The 16,276-nt window shown below is 34.0% G+C and overlaps 1 protein-coding gene across 3 annotated transcripts in view; it reads right to left on the bottom strand.

Moving 5' to 3' along the window:
* The window catches only part of LOC129953763 (GAS2-like protein pickled eggs), a 261,851-nt gene that overhangs the window by 192,375 nt on the left and 53,200 nt on the right, over nucleotides 1-16,276 (bottom strand). Inside the window, exon 2 of one of the 3 annotated variants that reach the window (XM_056067203.1) lies at nucleotides 9,861-9,895. The exons of the other annotated variants lie outside the window; for them this stretch is intronic. The gene's annotated coding sequence lies outside the window, so the exon portion shown is untranslated. The remainder of the gene's footprint in view (nucleotides 1-9,860; nucleotides 9,896-16,276) is intronic. 3 annotated transcript variants of the gene reach the window in all.

A 16,276-nucleotide genomic window follows, 5' to 3' on the forward strand; every position in this document is an offset into this window, starting at 1 on the left:
GGTATGCATATTCGATAAGACAGTATGATGTTAAACTCTACCAAATGCTTTTGAAATGTCAAGTGCAATAATCTTCCTTTCTCCAAAACGGCGTAAAGATTTATTCCACTGTTCGGCTAATAAAACCATGAGATCAGACCAGTTATGTCCTTGCTACAAAAAGTAGCCAAACTTTACCTACTTATAGTTGGACCTTTATGTCTTCAGGATATTTCTTAAACTGAAAATTGATCAGAGTTTCCATGACCTTTTAAAGAAGAAGGTTATAAGTAGAATTCGCCTTTTTTAGAAGCAGGCTGGACAAATACTGTTTCCATCCACTCAGAAAGAAACTTCTCGAGTAGGACAGATGGAAAAGCTTACGCAGTTGTTTTGCCACCATTTAAAAATGACTCCAAAATCTGAAGACACATAATCTGTCGAAAATTATTCTTTTAAACTTCTAGATTTCTTTCATTTCCTGAGGTTGAAAGAAAAGTCCCTAAAAGTTCACATTGTGTTCTTCAGGTGTCACTTAGGAAAAACAAATTTCCTACCTTATTTCTGAAAATATCGTATCTGTTTTTAAGGTTGTTGTTTTAATTGCTGTGGAATCATTTTGAAAGAAATGTCCGCATTTTTCGAATTAAAAAAAAAAAATCTTCCATGAAAAGTGTTCAAGACTGATATTAACTATTGAAAAGAGTTTAAAGCAAGCTTAACACTTTGCAGCTATTTCACTGAGCTGTAGAGGCTCTAATCCCCTTTGAAAGTGATGTAATTTAATTATTTTGTTGCTTGATTTTGATTTTCTAAGCCGTAACAAAAAGTTGCCAATACAAGCTATAAGAGGTGGAGCAGTTTATTTTATAAAACCATTGTAAGAATTTAAGTGTCCACTTAAGCCAATCTCAAGAACGCACTTGATATTCAAAATTACGAATAAAAAACTACTTCAAATTTACTTTTCGTTTTTTTATTTGCCTTAGGTTATAGGTTTTTTGTTTATATTATTCTCTTAATTGTTATATAATTATGTATATAAGTTTAAACGAATGCCAATGCCATAAACACAAAAGTTCATCAACCCATAATAAGGGTTAAATTTGAATCAGCAACAAAAACCATAGGTAAGTAAAACGAGTTAACGGCTGAAATATCAATGAATATTATCTTTTTAAACAATGAAATATTTATTCAAGTGTTGAATAGTTAAGTTAAGGACAAATTATGTCAATGGGTTAAAACTTTCAACCCGATTGCTTAAAGGTCATCATCATATCGTCACGTCACGGTCGGTCGGTCGGTTGGCTTTGGTTGCTTTTGAGCACCTTTTTTTTAATTCACCTGCTAATTGATATTTCAACGCGAAAAATATCAATCTTTATTGAGACTTAAAATTAGCCTTGAGAATTTGATTGATGTTGGAGTCGGAGTTACAAGTGTCTTACTTTTGAATTTGTAAAATGTATCTTTAAGGTTTTAGGGACTTAAATTCTGGGAGACTCTGATTTTGTCAACATTTTATCTCACCCCAGACCAAACACAGCTACAAGTTCTATACTGTTTGTTTTCTTTCAAAAAGAAATATAGATCATTTAAATATAATGAAATATTACGCTACGATTTCAACAAAGAAACGGTGAGTCAAAAACAATAAACAAATATTTAAAGTAGACCACAGACCTAAGCTTAGCAAAAGCAATTATACAGCCTTTAGCTTAGACAAAAGCAATAAGAGGAGCATTTGAAATTTATATCTACCGTAGGTATACAAAAAAGGATCATCTTTTGTGTGGTAGGTAATTAATGCCTTTAGGTGACTTTATTCAGTGAGTCAAAGCACAGCGTCTAAGTGATACGTCATGCCTTAGCCCCATTTCATTGTTTTGCAATATTCTCATCCGGAACATAATGCATCATAGAAATTTAGAATAAGAGTCCAACTATGGGTATGTAATCACATCACATGGTCATATCGTTCCAGGTGATGGTGTTGCATTGTTCTTGACAAATTCCTGACTTGGAACCACTAAAAAAAATATGATATAGAGCAGTGGTGGTAGTGGTGATGGTATTGCTGCATCATCACGAAGCGTGCGCTTTCCCGGAGGCCCTATTTTTCTCTTGTCTTAATCTCGGTTGCCCTCCATTTTCAACAAGCACACAAACTTTGTGCGGTGCCTGATGCTAGAATAAACTTCACTCACAGCAGGCACAACTTAAACTTTTATCTGTGCTCCTTGAATGCGGTGATGATGGAGAGCGTGCTGCCTGCTGCCTATTGTATTCGACTCCAAAAGATCTCACCTTAAGTATCTGTTTTATTTTTGCTCTTTAGCTCAGATATTTCACGAGTCCCACACAGTTACCTAGGCACGCGCGCGGCAACGGAAACGGCAAGGCGGCCGGGCCCAGAAGACTGAACCGACTCTGGGATATGATTTTTCACCATGAAGCGCAACAAAAGAGAGAAGAAATAATAATTATTACCTTGCTGGGTTTTATGTCATATGATACAGAAGTGAAAAATGAGAAGAAGAAGATCCAAGTTCAAGGTCAAGTTGATTTGTTTATGGTGCTTCTTTTGGATATCGTTCATCTCGCCTTCTGCGAAAGATGAACACTAGTACCCATCATCAGCAAGAGCTCCAAGCTATGGACCAAGTTGCATGTGCTTTACTTCAACTTAAAGTAAAATGATGAGAGATAGAGTGGATAGGTTAGATATGTTTTTCTTAAGGTGGTTCCGGTTTTGCACAAGGCGTACAATTTCAATTTGGTCTAGTGTCTTACTGCATGCTGTGATTTTGCCCAATGCCTTCTTCCTACATCACACAATGTCGTTGATGTTGTCGTCGTGCGAAACTAAAGAGGCCACCTACGTTGTTCAAACAACAACAAAAAGAAGAAGAAGGTTCCATATCCACAGCTAAGTCAGGTAACAATTTTGAATTCTTAGTCATGATGTGTGCCGCCGCCGCCGGATAATATAATAATTTATTATTAATTCAGGAGAAAAGGTTTATAGATGTGATACCATCGTTCATTGAAGGATTATGTTGTTCAACATAATCATTGAAAAATAGATTCTTGAGAAAAATTCTTAAGGATTTTCTTCTAAAGGACTTTTGGAATGGTGTGAATGATGGCAGAGTTAATGAATTCTATACACATTCACGAGTATTTGACAAATTTGTTTTGTTCGATAGAATTGAGGTATAAAAGATTTAAGATTGAAACCAATTACAATAATTGATTAGTTTGTGATGGGGAAGCCAGCAAAATTTTGTGTTGAAAACAAACTAAAAGCTAAGAAGTGAAATACATCTTCTTTCACTTGAAAATAGTTCTTCGCTTCCAAATTTTGGTTGATTTGACTGTAATTTGCTTCATTAAGGCATTTTCTCCATAATATATCATCCAATTTTGCAATAAGGTGGTGCAATGACTCTTTCAGTGGTAAAAATCAAAGGTTTCTGTGTTAAGGTCCATGTCACAATCCCTATAGCAAGTTTTATCCATTTTTAATCCAGCCATTATCTTAATTATCCATATTTATGATTTTGAGCACATAATCAATCTGCATTCGAAGTGTTCGTGCAAAAAGTTTGGTGAATTTGGTGGCAGTCAGAAGACTCTTTTGACGCAGAAGCGTAACAATTATTCCACATCTTCATATTGCATCGCTTCCCACACTTGAGCTGCACAGAACAAGATTGATTCTGCTACTGCCTTAAAAACAGTTTACTTACTCCTGTGTGCAATACTTTTGTTTGAGAAACAATTTCTCCAAGATGCGCTAATGGCGGCTTTTGCGCTTATAACCTTGTCTCTCAGATGCATTTTCATATTTACATTTTTTGTTAAGTTCAATCAAAGGTATTTGAATTTGACTATCTGTTTATTCTCACAATTTTTCATTAAGGCAGTTTCTACCTCCTCCGTTCTTGAAAATCATAATCATGGACTTTTCCATGTTATCTATTACGTTCCATACTTTACAGTAGATACTAAAAAATTCGGTTTTTCGATTTTCAAAATCACTACTTGAAAATGACGCGAGAACCACAATATCATCCGCGAACAACAGTGCTTCAATTAATTCTCCAGCGTGTTCGGTACCACCAGGTAAGAAATCGACTAAGTCTTCGATAAAGGGAGCAAATATAGGCTTGGGTTCATCGTACAACTTTGTCTAAGGCCTGATTCCGTTCTAAACCATTCCAATGGTACAGAAACATTCCAAATTGCTGCATTAGCATTAGCATTTATATATAGGCTTTGCAGAACTCTTCCAAACTTTAACGACATTCCCATCCCTAAGAGCTTATAGAAGGAGCGTGCCTATTCACCGTGTCAAAAGCAGATTTAAAATCTACGAAAAACGCGTATAACTTCTTCCTTTTTTTATAAATGAATCCTCAATGCTTTTCAGAACAAAGAGATGATCGATTGTTGAGTAACAATAAGTATTGGTTGCCCTTCTAGACGTTCTGAAACTGAAGAAGACTACGCAGAACCCCTAAAATTATTAGGACCTAGTATCCTTATAGTTTACGACTTCAATGTTAAATAGACCCAATGAAAATCTAGGCTTATAACGAAAAAGGGTAAACGGCTATACTAAGTTTGCGAGTTTTATTCTTCTATTTCGCCAAAATATTGGCCATGTAATTCTAACAAAATATCAGACCCTTAAAACTTTTTTGTTGTTAAAGGTGTTAAAGGAAATCATATATGTTAGTGTCAATTCTAACTAAGAGTTATCATCAGGCCATACTCCAATAATTTTATTAAAATGAAGGAAAAAATAATCCTTAGTTAGTAAATAAGAAAAAAAATGGAACGAATTTTTATGAACTTTAGATCTCTCATACAAAAAAATTGATCATGAAGTTTAACAATTTATTTCTGATGTACAAAAGTCTGTAGAAGAAAATACTTCAACTATTTCGAATTTGGTAGGAAAAGGAATAAAATATCCAGTTAAGTAAAGGAACTGATTTGAGAAAAAAAAAGCGCTTGAAGAAATGGCAAGGAACACTATTTCCAGATGATAAGACAATCTCTAAGTGACTTAAAAGAATCAGTTAGTTCAGAAATGAGAAATAAGTAGATTTCTAAGGAATCTAACTACAGATGCCTTTCTTTTTGGAAAGCAGCAAACCCGAAACAAAAGGCTGACCTTTTTGCTATGAAAATCTCGAGAACGTTCTTAAACCATAAACAGCAAATACGACTGTAGATCATTTATCGGAACAACAACTGTGAAATTCTTTTTGTCACCATCAAGGAAGTAAAAAGCATGTGTCAGAAAAAGTCATCTAATAAAGAATCACCGCAGTACGGTGGTATCACTCATTGCTCCAGGTTTTTAAGGAAACGCCTATGATAGTCTTTAAAAAACTCCGATTTATTAAAACCAACAAAAAAAACACCCAATCAAGGCTAAACTTTTCACAAACATTCTTCATAAAAGTCTCTACAAATAAATAGGATTAACAAGACTACTTTCAAACAATCAGTTTGTATTTAGAAACAAGCCTTTCACGACAGACCATTTACAAATGTAGAAGAGCATCATTTGAAGAAAAACAAGTATGCTCGCGGTATTCTTCCACGTTGCTTTAGCCTTTGAAAAGGTTTGACTCTTGGGACTGAAGTACGAACTATAAGGAACTTTACAAGGCAGTCTTAAGTAATACTAAAATTAAGCTATGAAAGGCCTTTGTTTAGGTTACGATAAGACCAAAATAACTACGAACTAGAGAAAATAAAAGCCGTTGTACCGCAAGGAAGTATTTAAGGACCAATTTTTTTTTGTACAAGGTGTAATGACCCGGTATAGAAAAAAAGATACCTCTTTCCCTGAGAGGACTTGAAGGAACATGAATTGAATACAATGCAAGCAGCATAGAACAATGTATATGATTACAAATAACATCTCTGGCTAAACGGTCAAAACATTGTTTCCTTTTGATTTGAAGGGTTTTTAAGCCTAAAAGTAAGTACCTCTGGTTATACGAGGTTTATCTACCCAGTTCAATTTACGTAGAGCATATCTAGTTAATTTACGCTGAACAGCTTCTATTGTATTAATGCTTACTGCATACACTGGGCACCAAATGAAACTACCATATTCTAACGAAGACCTCACCAATGAAATTATAGTAGATTCCTTTGAATTTCTCATTAAAAAACCCAGCATTTTATTTGATTTCAAAATCATATAGTGGTGATCATTAAAAGTTAATTTCGTATCGAAAACAACACTTAAATCTTTAAAAACCGAAACTTTATCAAGTCTGGTATTATTAACCTTATATTCAAGGTGAATAGGGCTGTGTGCTCTAGTATAACACATTTGCTTACACTAGGAGATATTGAGATGAAATCAGTTATTTTCACAGCACTGAAAAATACAATTAAGGTCATCTTGCAAAAGTTTGCAATCGAATGGACAATTGAAAAGTTTGTACATTTTCAAATCTTCAGCGAATAGTAAAATTTCAGAAAATTTAACACAGTCGGGAAGGTCAGAAAAGTCGTTTACAAAAAGAACAAACAGAAGTGGTCCGAGATGGTTTCTTTGAGGAACACCTGAAAAGTTATAAATCGTTTTTGATGTCTTACACCTAATTTTCACAAACTGTGTACGATCTGTAAAATTTTTATCTAACCACTTCAAAAATTGAGAATGGAAACCAAGGTGTTCTAGCTTTTTTAATAACACGTCATGCTACACTCCATCCAACGCCTTTGAAAAGTCTGTGTATATGACATCAACTTGCTCACCCCGTTCAATACCTTTCGTACAAAAGTGAAAGGTATTGAAACAAGTTAGTTGCAGTTGATCGTTGCCTCACAAGCCGGTGATGATTGTCTGAAATCCTTTGCTTAATATTTCCATAAATTCTTTTTTTGACAATGGCTTTAATCCAATACTTTCAAATTCCCTGGAATGAATTTCAATGCAACGCTTAAAGAAAAGTGAAGAGCTAAACTGTAAGAACAGAAGAATTTACTAGTTAATAGGAAAGAACTCGGACCTATCTATCCAAAACAAACTAATCTTATAAAAGCAAGGCCTTCAAATAGCGATCTTCATTACGGCCTTCAAATTGAAATTGTTACAGAAGTGGTTAAAAAACACGCTGTGTCACACAATCAGCGACTGCGAAGTCATACCAACTCTGAAATGGAGATCCTCATAAGTGCACGAGACAATCTTCGGAGATTAAGAAGAACCAAGCCTCATGATTTGAAAGCTGTGAGACAGTACTAAAATTACAAATTTTCCCTAAAGTGTTAAAAGTTTTAAGTTAGGGGAGAAAAGTAATTTGTCGATTTTTAACTTCCCATAGGAAGTTATTGTAATGGGTCCGATTTGTCAAATTGAAAATTTTGACATTTCTCGGCGTTTCAAGGTCCCTAGAGTCGAAATAAAAGATTTTTAGAAAGATGTCTGTGCGTGCGTGTGTACGTACGTTCGTACGTCCGTACGTTCGCGACGTTTTTTTCGTCGTCCATAGCTCAAGAACCAGAAGAGATATCGACTTCAAATAAATTTTGTTATACAGATAATAAGGCAGAAAGATGCAGAAAGGGCTCTCAAGAAAATTGCGTGGGTGGTTTTTTTACCATAGCAGTTTAAAAAAAAGGTGAAAATTTTGGTTAACCCTTAATATCTTACGAACCAAAAACGCTAGAGACTTGAATTAAATTTTATATAATAGACTGTAACGTGATCTCAAAGAAGTATATTTTTTGAAAAAAATCTATCTAACGGTTTTTTTTCTAAATCAAAAAAACTGAAAAAAAAAATTTGTCACCTCCTAAATTTAACGACTTACATATGATTTCATCTCCAAAACAATTTTGAGCCACGGAGAATAATGTTTTAAAAATCTGATAAAATTTTGAGAAAAATCGAATTGACAGTTTTTTTATAAAAACTAAAAATCTAAAAAAAAACATTACTCAAAGTTCGTAAAAATTAAATATCGATTCAAATATCTTTTCAAAAACTTAAAATTTAGGCTTCAAACTTATTTTATCTTATAAGAAATATTGTTTTCAACATTCAATAAAATTGTGAGAAAAATCGAATTGACAGTTTTTTTACAAAAAATAAAAACCTAAAAAAAAAATTAATAAAAGTTGGTAAAAATTGATTTTCGACTCAAATATCTTTTCAAAAATTGTAGATATTGGCTTTTTACTACTTCTATTTTTCAAAAAATATTGTTGTTAACATTCAGTAAAATTTTGAGAAAAATCGATTAGACAGTTTTTTTACAAAAAATAAAAACCTTAAAAAAAATTTATAAAAGTTGGTAAAAATTGATTTTCGTCTCAAATATCTTTTCAAAAATTGTAGATATTGGCTTTTAACTACTTTTATCTTTCAAAAAATATTGTTGTTAACATTTAGTAAAATTTTTAAAAAAATCGAATTGACAGTTTTTGTACAAAAAATTAAATACCTAAAAAAAAATTTAACAAAAGTTGGTAAAAATTGATTTTCGACTCAAATATCTTTTCAAATCTATAAAATATTGGCTTCAAACTAATTTTATCTTATAGAAAATATTGTTTTCAACATTCGATAAAATAAAACTCTAAAAAAAACAATACTAAAACTTGGTAAACATTTACTTTCGACTCAAATAGCTTTTCAAAAATTCAAAATATTGGCTTCAAACTTATTTTATTTTACAGAAAATATTGTTTTCAATATTCAGTGATTTTTATATAAAAACAGTCCGTTTTTTCATAAAAAATAAAATCTATAAAAAATAGTACGCAAATTTGGTAAAATCGATACTAGTACATATAGACAAACTTTTAAGCAAGACAAATCAACAGATTGGATGGGAAGTTATCAGTGTGGGTCGCATCCCAGCCTCTTTTTCATAGATAGGTCCTAGTAAGCCGGTGGGGTTAGTGTGGTAAGAGTCCTAAACTACTCGATAGATATTTTTACCGAATGTCTTTTGAAGGATTTCAATCGGACAGAAAAAAAGTTTCCCTATGTCTTTTTTTTAACCTATAATACAAGCTAATGCAGGTTCACAGAACTTGTGCACATTTATTTTTCCCTATTACTACTTTACTAAAGAATAACTATTTCCAGGTCAAGTGTCAGTCATAAATGCCCTCTTCCTTTGGCTATCAATAACCTACCCTAATGCGCACCCCAACATTTACAAAACGGCTCTATAGTACACCACCGCGACCGTTACGAGTAGATACAGATTATCCCCTCTTCTATTTTGTGGTTTTGAGTTCAACACAACAAATAATATCCTAATCACGTTGGAAACCAATACTTAAAAGTACGACATTCGCGACCACCTTAACCGCACCTTCCTTATGTATACTTACGATATATAGGAATGAAGAAACAGTGAGAAAGGAAGGTATAGAACTCCCACAAGTGAAATCATTTTTTCACTTGAAAGGTGAAAATTATAAAAGAAACAAAAAACAGAAAAAATTAACCCAAGGATTAAAAGTTCAATTGATGTAAGGGGAGTTTATAATTTTCTTCTTTTTATCAAAGGTGAATGTCCTTCGAAAGGATGACACAATTTTCGCTGTCAGAGTGTAACATAAAAAAAAACTTATATGTGTCATTAAAATAGAATTAATTTTGATGTGAAAGGATATCCTCAACATTCCATTAGGACATTTGCCAGAATGGATGATGATTATTTAGGAAATCCACAAAAAAAAAGAGAACTTGTCCTTATTTCGAAGGACGATTTTCAGGAATAAATACAACAAAAATAAACTAGTTTTCCTCCAATCATCGCAATTGAAAAATAATGTGGCTCTTTTCTATTTTTTGGAAAGAAAAAACAAACTTTACTTACGAATTACTTGGACTTCTGCCAAAAGCAAAACTCACCTGAAAATAAAAGAAAAACAAATATTATAGACTTTTCATCAAGCTTAAGTAAAAAAGTGGATGTAAAATTGATTTTCTCAAACTCAAAATGTTTTTTGAAAATAAAGGACAAATCTAATACAAAAGTAAGAAATTGTTACCCCTGGACTCACAAAAGAGACACTTTTATGAAACTGCAGCAAATCCCACTTGAATTGACGGTGTGGACGGTCAGTTCAACCAGTCCAGTGCAAGTCCGCCTTATTGCAGCGAATCACCACTTTAGGGTAATATAGTCGTGCAAAATTAACAAAACAAAAAAAAATAATAATAATAATAAAACTCACATGTGGCACGTGGTTTACTACTTGAAAATATTTATATATTCCGCAACAACAAAGTGTTTAAAGGAGCGAGTTGCAAGTAAGCAAGCTTTGTAGATACTTATGGAGGAATTAACAAAAACGACATCGAGAACGATTTACAATTTCCTGTTGTTGTGGAATGGAACTCAACTCCGGAAAGAATAAAGGAAGCTGATGACTGTTTATGAAACTGAAGGTATTCCATTGAAATACTCGTATATAAGTAAAATTAATACAAAACAAAAAAATAATAAACTGCAGACAGAGGGACGACCAGGCTAGCTAGAAGTCCGGACAACACGCGGCATGAGGCTCGGGAGACGAGGCGATGAAAGTCGCAAGTAAAAAAGATGATGATGAATTCCCCTGCAGTGGTAAAATGTATTGAAAATACAAATGCATTCTGCAGTCACAACAAATTGTCAACATAATGGGTAGGTTTTTGTAAAATTACACAAGACAGTTGGACTTTACAAGTTTACGTGGTGTAGACTTTAGACTTATATTGTTTTGCTTCCTTACACTATAACAGAACTCTAGCTAGCTTTTAGAAATATGAACGAAATGCTGCGTTTTTGTCAGGCTTTTTTAAATTTAATTCAGAATGTAATAAAGGTTTTTCAATAAAGGCGCATTAATGGCTGAAACACAAACACGTTTCAGATTCTTCCGCGATACATTTAATTTTTTTTATTTTGAGAAAAAATAACAGCTGCTAATGACAGAAGTGGCATTTTAGAAATGTCATATTGGAAGTGTCATTCAAAGCAATTCGAAGCAGGTCCAACGTAACACAGATGAAGCCGAAGCTGAAGCGTGTTTGTGTTTCAGCCATAAGTGTGGAATATGACATAATTGGAATGCCCGCCTCGTTTTTTTAGGATGTCACGGGTCCGAGTGGTCCAATGTTCAATGAGTCTTCCGCATAGATACGGCCAAATTTGAGCGATGGAATTTGTTATATTCACCTTTAGGGCATCGGTCGATTGTTGTTTATTTACACAGACCTCCGACCTTCAAGAAACCCCACAGGAAAATTGCATGACCTTTGTGTCCAGTTAACATCACCCCTGTGAGAAATACCCTTACCTTCAAATCGTTCAAGCAAAATGTTAATCGTGGCATTAGCTGTGTGGCACGTATAGCGCCACCGCGCTGTCTTGCTGGAACCACTTGTCATCTAGGTCCATATGGTTCAATTTGGGCCATAAGAAATTAGTTATCATCGTTATGTAGCGGTCGGCGTTAATAGTGACCGCCTCAATAACGTCCTTTTCAAAAAAGTACGAACCAATTGGGCCACCAGTCGAAAATCCACACAAAACGCTAACTTTTTAAGGTAGCATTATCACCTGGTGAACCTCGCGTGAGTTGGTGTCGTCCCATTTACGGCAACTTTGCTTTATTCATTTATCCAAAAATATGCCACGTCATTAAAGATGATTTTTCGGCCAAAATTGGGAACCTCTTCCAAACCATTAGAAGCTCAGTCAGTGAACAAACGGCATTATTTATGGTCATGAACTTGGAGCTCTTGGGTCTGTTAATAGGTGTTTATCAAAATCCCGACGCAAAATTCACGAAGTTGAAGTCTGCGAAGGCCAAGTTCTTGTGCACGGCGAGGAATAGACTATCTCGAGCTCTGCTGTATACTTTCAAGGACCGCGACGATGATCTCGGCCGATCTTGCGTTCCTTGAACGTAAGAATGTTAGCTGATTGTTTACTGAACCTTACTTACTTAAGGTGGCGTTAACAGTCCGTTGAGAACTAGAGCCTAGTGACTAACAACTCTCAACCATTCCTACAGTTTTAAGCAGAATCCGAATGGCTAATCTGAGAAAACACTTTTCATGGCAAGGATTATTCTTGGAGAATTTGTCAATTCCTCGCAAGAGGCAGTACCCGTGAAAAAACTTTAGAAGACATCGGAAGGGATCGAACCCAAGACCTCTAACCACTGACAGTCCAACGCACTAACCATCATATACACGGGTTTACTAAACCGGTTGTCTCAATTTTTGCCACGAAACGTTGATGAGTCGACTGTAAAAGGCCACCACGTGTACCGTAAAATAACACTCATTTTGATAATAAAGTTTTATCATTTCATCGTGCTGTTCAATTGTGTAACTTGCCATGACGATTTGGCATAAGCAACTGAATAATAAACATACCATTTGACAGATGTCATCAAAACGGCAGCTACAGAGCTCCAAAATCCAATTACCAAAAAGTAATTTAATTGAAAAAAATTAAAAATAGTTATCTTGGACAGAAATTTACTTTTAAACAATACAAAATGATGTTAAGGACAGGATTTGACAGATGTCACCAAAACAAAATGGTCGCCATGAGGTGCCAAAAACTACCAGCGCCGATTGAAAACCCCTTGAAGTAATTAAATTGAAAAAAATACAAAACAGGCGTCTTTGACATAAATTTTCCAAACAGTGATTTCATTACAAAGATTCACGAGTTTGGTGTATATCGGAGAAGAAATTTACTGAACGATATTTAAAGTTCACAAAGGTCATAAACAGAAATTACGAAGTATTGCGAGATTCTATCGATGAACGATGAAGCCCTCAGACATAACTGTCTTCTGCTCTCATAATTCAAATTACAAACAAATTGAGAACCATAAGTAAGGAGAGGCGGAAGCAGATAGGTTTAACTAAAAGGTTCTTTACTTTCATTGACATAGTATTTTGAATAGCCCAAAGCACTAGAAGGAAGCCTGAACGCTGTAAGGATTTGGAATTGTCTTATTTACAGGAAATTCCAAAATAGAGCCTGGTTAAATATAACACCGACATTTTTGACTGACTCTACATTGCAAAAAGGCTTTCTGGAGTAGTATTATAGGAAAGTATGATACATCCACTTCAACTTTAGAAACAACGAAACATATAGATTTCTAAGGATCAATCAATCATTTTCAAGCCTTCATTCTAGCATTCAATTCTAGTGAATGATCGATTAGCCCTAAAGGACAACAAAGGTATAACTGAGAGAGAAAGAGTCTTCGTGATAAATGCGAAGCGAAAAATGTGTAATTAATTCATGGAATTTGTTTACATACATTAGAAAAAAAAAGGACCAAGGATAGACCCTTGTGATACACCAACATTTAACAGCAGAAATGTTGACCTTTGTTTGTTGAATTCAACCGTTTGTTAGATATAAGGATAAAAGTTTGACTGCAGATAAGGAAAATCTAAATTGATGTAAACATTTTTGACAATGAATGAGGTGGTTTACCATATCAAAGGCTTACGAAAAATCAAGAAGTACTAAGAAATTAACTTTTTCTGAGTCAATTTCTTGTCTAATGTCTTTTGAAACATTTAAAAGTGTAGGCAAGCTGTTATTTTGCTCTCGAAACCCTGATTGTTTGGATGTCAGTAATTCGTTGTCCAAGGCCAAATTTGAGCTTTGGGTTGAAGAAAGACTTGATGAACAAAGTTCGTGGTATAGCGAATTTGTGGTATTTGTCGCATTTGAAACGAAAGTTTTATTAAAAGCGGTTATATATATTTGCTGTAAGCTTTTGCAATTGTGTTATTTTATATGAAGATCCGACTATTACACCGACATTTTTGGATGACTCTACATACGAAATAGAACATTGCTGGAGCAGTTTAAGGGGAAAGTACGATATATCATTTTTATTTCGAGAAATAACGAAACCATTAAACATCGTATGATCGATCAATCATTTCCAAATCTTCATTCAAGAACGTTACCGAATACTTGATTAACTGAACTGAACTGACTACCTCAGGCAATTCGTTAATGTACATTGAAAAAGCGAAGGCAAAAGAATAGACTCTTGTGGTACACCACTATTTACCCGCAGAAATGTGAACCTTTGTTTGTAGAATTCAACAGTTTGTTCTTGATTTGTTAGATATGATGTTATGATAATAGTTTGACTGCAAAGAACGAAACGTTTAATTGTTGTAAACAGATTAGGCAAGGAATGGCACGGGTATCAAAGGCTTTCGACAAATCAAAAAGTAGATACTATAAAAGTTATTTTGTCTAAGTCTTTTTCTTTTCTAATATCGTATGAAGTACTTTAAGCACAGTCAAGTTGTTATCTTCCGAAATCCTGCTTAAATATTAGTAATTTGAAGCAAGTAATAAATAATAAATGAATTACTTTCTCAAAAACTTTTTGAAAAATGGTAACATTGAAATTGCTTTAATTTCATCTCCTTTCAATGTTTTTGGTAAAGAAATTACATATGCTTATTCTATGGCGGATGGAACATTGTGCAACTTACTCAGGAAATTTGTTAACGTACATCAAAAAAAGTCCAAGGATTGACCCTTGTGGTACACCACTATTTATCGGCAGAAATTCTGATTTTTGTTACTTGAAATAGAACGTTTGTTCTTGATTTGTTAGATATGAGGAAAACAATAAGTCAAATTGCTATGAGAACAAAGAATGGCGTGTTTTTTTCATATGAAAATCTTTTGAAAAATTAAGAAGTACCAAGAAAGTAATAATGGCTAGGGCTCTTAAAACTCTAAGCAGTGTTTTAAGTTTCCTGATTGTTTGAGTATCAGTTATTTTAAGCGAGTAAGAAAAATATTTATTTGTTTTAGAATAATTTTTTCGAAGAAAGGTAGTGAAATTGTGCTAAACCTCTTCGCAATCTTTATCTGTCATAGAGCGATATTTGAGCTAGGAATTTAAGAATGACTTCCTGAAAAAGTTGGTGGTCAATCGAATTTGTGGTGATTGTCGAGTTTGAACCGAAAGTTTTGAAAACGATCATATCTAGTTCTTCAGGTACTCTACCAAGTACCTTTCCAAAACCGATTTTTTCTGAGTTCTTCCATATTGGCTTTTTCATATTTCCAAGTGAAATGTTGATTTGAGTTAAATAAGTTAAAGCTTTAGCTTTTCGTATTTCTCGATTAATTTCTTTACGGAGAATTACAAAATTCCTATGAAGCAGTTCGTATTGGACGTTTTCCAAAGATAATATAGTAGATTCCGTTTTTTTCATAAGGGAAACATTTTTTCTTTAATTGACTAAACTGAACTGAGAGATAACTTAGGTGATTGGTAGAAAAGACGTACATATACATATACCCAAGTATACCATTTTTTTTCTACAGAGAATTAGAAACGGTCTACAAATAATTAAAATTTGCGGTTTTATGAAATTAGCAGACCTAAGAAAAAAGGTAAATCTATTTATTGAATAATTTTTCTCTTGAAGCTTTCAAGACTTCTTTGTCGCGAAAAGTGCTTATTTTTAATCAAATTACTTAGAAACTATTGTTACGTAATTTCGTTCAGCAGGCGTGGTAGGGGTACTTAATTTCTTTTAAGCTACACAGCACACACTTAAAATAAGTTTTCAATGTTTCCTAGTTTTCTTCAAATATGATATTTAAAAAGAAAACACTTAATGTTCCATCTAAGCAGATCGCATATAAGCTTGATAATAGGTGTCACAACCGGACACTGTCTAATAGGAAAGCACGCCACCTGGCTTTTGCAGAAGCTGTATGGACGAGGAAGAGGAAGAAACGGTTCTACATTTTCTCTGCACGTGCCCTGCTCTAGCTCGAAAACGCAAGAATTACCTAGGAGAATTCTTCTTTAACGATCTAAATCATATCGGTATGATTAGCCTCTCACGTTTCGTAAGGGACTCAAGCTGGTTCCATTGAGCTTAGAAGGAAGCCTCAAGATTCATGTGGTATCACAATGGGCCATTAAACTGGCCTAAGTGTGTCCGTTTCCATCTTGGACAGCCACTATAACCTAACCTAACCTATGTTCCACCTTCTTTATGATACCCTTAACTCAGGTCCATTGTGTAAAAGTACCAATTTTTAACATTTAATTAGAACTATTATTAACATATTTGTAATAAGATAGTTCATTTGATTTCTCCATCAATTACTACACACGTCAAAGAAACCACCGTTTCAAATAAATTTATTCCCATACGCAAAACCCTCATCACAATTGGCACTGCCAGTTATTACCTTAAATAGCCCTGACA

Source organism: Eupeodes corollae, chromosome 1 (assembly GCF_945859685.1).
Source record: "Eupeodes corollae chromosome 1, idEupCoro1.1, whole genome shotgun sequence".
NCBI lineage: Eukaryota > Metazoa > Arthropoda > Insecta > Diptera > Syrphidae > Eupeodes > Eupeodes corollae.